The sequence below is a fragment of the Trichechus manatus genome, unplaced genomic scaffold (assembly GCF_000243295.1).
Source record: "Trichechus manatus latirostris isolate Lorelei unplaced genomic scaffold, TriManLat1.0 scaffold00081, whole genome shotgun sequence".
In the NCBI taxonomy this organism is placed as follows: domain Eukaryota; kingdom Metazoa; phylum Chordata; class Mammalia; order Sirenia; family Trichechidae; genus Trichechus; species Trichechus manatus.
In genome coordinates this window covers 7,129,930-7,134,961 of record NW_004444017.1, presented here as the reverse complement: position 1 = coordinate 7,134,961, position 5,032 = coordinate 7,129,930, and positions in this window count along the sequence as shown.

The following is a 5,032-nucleotide window of genomic DNA, read 5'->3' as shown; positions in this document are numbered from 1 at the left end:
GGATAGCTGGATCGTATGGTACTTCTATTTCTAGCTTTTTAAGGAAGTGCCAAATCGATTTCCAAAATGGTAGTACCATTTTACATTCCCACCAACAGTGTGTAAGCGTTCCAGTCTCTCCACAACCTCTCCAGCATTTATTATTTTGTGTTTTTTGGATTAATGCTAGCCTTGTTGGGGTGAGATGATATCTCATTGAAGTTTTGATCTGCATTTCTCTAACGGCTAATGATCGTGAGCATTTCTTCATGTGTGTGTTAGCTGCCTGAATATCTTCTTTGGTGAAGTACCAGCCAAACGGTGAAATTCTTGAGAATAACTTGGGCAGGAGCCACCCATGGCATTCTGCAGGCAACCAAGAATAAGTTGCTGTCACTACCCACCCCCAAAACTATGCAGGAAGCCCAGTGTTTGGTTGGCCTATTTGGATTTTGGAGAATGCATATTCCACATCTGGAAATATTGCTGGCTCCCATCTATAAAACCACTCAGAAGAAAATTGCATTCAAATGGGGGCCAGAGCAACAGCAGGCTGTGTCTGAATTATAGAAAGCAGTCTCACTCTCTCTGCCTTTAGGCCTTTATGGTCCACATTCAGACATGATTTTGGAGGTGTCTGCCACATGTGCTTATGCAGACTGGAGCTTATGGCAAAAACCTGAGAACACTGCCCTATGGTAACCACTATGATTCTGGACTAGAAAGTTTACAGATGCTGCAGCACAATACATGCTATTTGAAATGCAATTACTCACCTGCTATTGGGTGTTAATTAAGAGTGTCTCGATGACAGAAGGACATAAAATCATCATGAGAACTGAAATACCCATAATGTCTTGGGTGATGTCAGAGAAACACTCTAATAAGGAAGGTAGTGCCCAAAAATAGTTCCATAATAAAATAAAAATGGTTCATACAAAAACAAGCTACTGGGGAAATGCAAGGAGGCATCCACCGTATCCACGAGCAGGTAGTCTCTTTTCCCATAGGTCCTATCCAAGAACCACCTGAGAAGCTGCCAAAGCCCATTGCTACAAGGACAGTGCCCTGTGAACAACTTTCTACTGACCAGCAGAAGGCTGCTTGGTTCGTGGATGACAGTTCCAGGGTACATGGACCACATTTGATGTGGAAAGCTGATGCATTAAGAACAGCATACGGAAAGACCCTGGTTAAAGAAGTTAAGAACAGGGCAGTTCAGTGGGCTGAACTGCATTGTCTTCATAGCTGTGATGGAAGAACTGGGCAATGGTGAGAGCCCATATGTTTGGATTTTCACCAATTCATGGACCATGGCAAACGGCCTGGCTATATGGTCAGACAAATGGTTGATGTAAAATTGGACTATTAAGGGGACACCTGTATGGGACATGGACCTAGGGAAAGCACTCTGGGAATTTACAGGGCACATTAGAGTAGGACATGTCAATGCCCATCAGAAGAACCCCCTTCCTGGGTTGGAAGGCCATTGGAATCAGCAAGTGGACCCAGTGGTACGCTAGACACATCCGTCTTGCACGCTCTGAGGCACAAAATGCCAATAAGGACTGCTCTGTCTGCCACCAAGAAAGACAGCTGTTGCAGATTGGCTATGGGGTAGATTCCCCAGGGGAAGGCCCTGCACTTAGCTGGCAAGTTGATTATATTGGACCACTGATGCTGGTGGCACCAGGTGGCTATAAATGGGTCCTCACAGAAATAGATACTTACTCTGGGCTGGGCTTTCCATATCCCATACAGATGTTAATGCCAAAAACACCACTAAGGGATTGGAACAAAAGATACTGTACCAATTTGGGCCACCAAGTTATATTTTACTAGACCAAGGGACACACTTTACAGTCCACGGGTGCAGCAATGGACCAAGAAACATCATATTAAACAGACATACCATATTGCATACCACCTTCAGAGTAATGGTTTGATAGAGAATTGGAATAAGCAGTTGAAACATCTGTTATCTAAAATGGGGGGGCAGATAAAGTCATGAAGGACTGGCTCACATGCCTTCATGAGTGTATGCTCACACTCAACATGAGGGAGGCAAGGGAAAGATCAGCACTGGATAGATTCTTGTTCTTCTAGAGGGGATGTGGGGAAGAGGTAGTGGGGAAGGATGCTGGTGCCACTGCACAGTTTTTCCTCACATCACCTAAAATTGCTTTTTTCTTGTCAGATGATGTTGTCCCAGGACCAGGGATGCAGTTGCGGGTGCCAGAAGCAGGGGTGATACCTGAGCAAAAGACTGTAACTGTACCCCTGAATCTGTATGCCAGAATTCCCAAAGGCCTGGTGGGATGGATTGTACCTTCCCTAATCTGGAAAAATTGGGGTTGACAGTGAATACTGTTGTATTGCTTCATGGTTGAGATAACCTGCTAGTGTTGTACCTATGTAACCCTACCCAACACAAATGGGAATGGACTGAGGGGGAAGCACTTGCTAGACTGGTCTTGCTACCAGCAATCTGGACAGGCACAACAGCTTAACTTGATGTACCTTCCCAAGGTGGAAAGTTTGGGTAAAAATAAACCACAAGTAGAAGGAAGGAGAAATAATAGCTGAAGGTAAAGGAATGAATAAATGGGTTATGCAGCAGGGGAAATCTAACATTACGCTGATACCTCGAAAGAGACTCAGAGCAAGGGAATAATCTTCTCTCTGCTAAATTTTACGAGAGGCCATAAAAGTGAAGCCCAGATGACTTTTGGAGAACCTAACTAGATCAGAGGGATACCTGCAGTAGACCTGAATGGCTAGTACCTGAGTAACCTCACCCTGAGGACTCTTTTGCCCTACTGAAGGACAAATTAATGACTATTTTGGACTAGTAAGGTAACTGGAGGGCGAAGTTAATCCTTCAAGTATGAAAGGGTCAATGGCTAGAAAAGTAGAGGAATGGCCTGCAGTGCCGTGAATTACTTAATATGGCCCCTCTAGCCATAGTCTTTGTGACTCTCACACAGTGATTGGTTGGGACTATGCAAATAAGGTGCTTGTGGCCCACCAAGAGGATTGGACAGCTTACTGCTAATGCAAATAAGGTGTATGGAGCCTGTGATGATTAAGGTTATGTGTCAACATGACTGGGCCATGATTTTCAGTGGTTTGGCAGTTATGCACTGATGTAATTTGGCAGTTATGTAATGGTATAGTCATCTTACATTTTGTGGTCTGATGTAATTATCCTCAGTTTTGTGATGTGCTGTAAATCCTAGCCCTTATGCCTGTGGTTCTAGTTCCATTTGGGAGTGAGTTGTCTGTTATGTTAGTGAGGCAGGATTAGGGTGGAATGTAGCTTGAGTCACCACCTTACTAGAGGGTGTGACTCAAGTCACCACCCTCACCCCCGTCACCACACTTACCACGCTTATTCAAGTCACACCTTTGCACCACCTTGCTCAAGTAAGGAGAGTTTCCTTGAGGGTATGGTCTGCATCCAGTATGTATATGAATGCTTTGGCAATGTTCTCTCTCTTGCTCTGGATCCTGCCTCTGGCTCATCATCATTTGACCTCTGGTTCTTGAGCCAGCAGCCCATCGTCTGATCTGCCGATTTATGTTCATCAGTTCCTGCAACCATGTGATTCAGAAGCTTACAGCCTGACACCTGACCCACAGATTTGGGACTTGCTAGACTCCACAACCTCATGAGTCATTTCCTTGATGGTTCATGAGTTCTGTGAGACTTGCAGGAAATCATGGAACCCAAACACAGGAGAGAGAGTACTAAGGTGAGGAAGAGTAGTTGATGTTAGAGATGATGGGGTGGTACAGCAGTTTGGAAAAGTTGGACATTTGAGACATCTTTACCCTCCACCTCATAGGAACCAGCTTTGTGCTGATCCTTCTAAAAGAAATTATTCATTTAACACCTGCGTCTTTTGACCCGGTAATTTCACTTCTCATTACCTACAGAAATATTTACACATGTGCACAAAAATAGCTCTATGGGTGTTCATCTGAATTTTTTACCATAGTGAAAAAATGGAAATTCCCTAAATTTTTACCAACATGGGAACAGATAAATTATACTATATCTATGGAATTAAGGGCAACAATTTAAAAGAATACTATGCACCTATATGTATAGACTTGGAAAAATTTCTAAGACATTAAGTGAAAAAGAGCAATGAGAAGAATAATTTGTACAGTACAGTTTATGTGTTAAAATTATTTGTATCTGTGATATATATGAACACAAATGCGTAGAAAAAGGCCTAGAAAGACACAATTGTTTAACAACGACTAGCTCTAAGGAGGGGACTGTATCTATTTCTGTACTGTTTGAATGTTTTACAATGAGAATATATTCTTGCATGGCACATTTTTTTTAAGCCAATGAAGATAAAATAATGGAGAAATTACCCACCCTTTATGTTTGAATTTTCTTTTCTGCCACTTACCAAGTATGAAATCTCAAATAAGTCATTAAACATCTGAATGTCTCAATCTCTTCATCTATAAAATGGGATAACACCTACCTTAACTCCTAGGTTGTTTTTGGAGTCTCCTTGGACTCCTCTTCTGTCACCCTCCACAACTATTCTTCCTCCGTAACGGGTCTATTAACTGGGAATGTTTCCATTCTCACTACTGTCTCTATCTAATCCATATTGTCAGCCCCTAGGAGATTAGCTAAATGTTCCTCTCCTTTTGAACTCCTTCAGTGGTTCCTCATTGCCTATCAAATTAGATACAAATGTCTTAATCCAGTTCAAGACCCTCCACAATCTGAGGCCCACCATTCATATCCCTCACCACTGGCTTCCCTATACCAATGGAAGCCAGGCTATGGATGATCTCTGAACCTTGACCCTTGCTTTTTTCAGCCATGCCTTTGCATTTGCTCTTCCCCATAAATGGACTGTCCTCCACCCTAACCCTCTTTCCAGCCTGAAGGCTTCTCCCACACCCCACTCCAATAAAAGTGATTTCACTTTCTTTGAACTCCGATAGCACAGATCCTCAGTATTTTATTTAATTACCCCAATTAAACTGAAAAGTTCTTTTGAAGGAAAGAACTTTATTC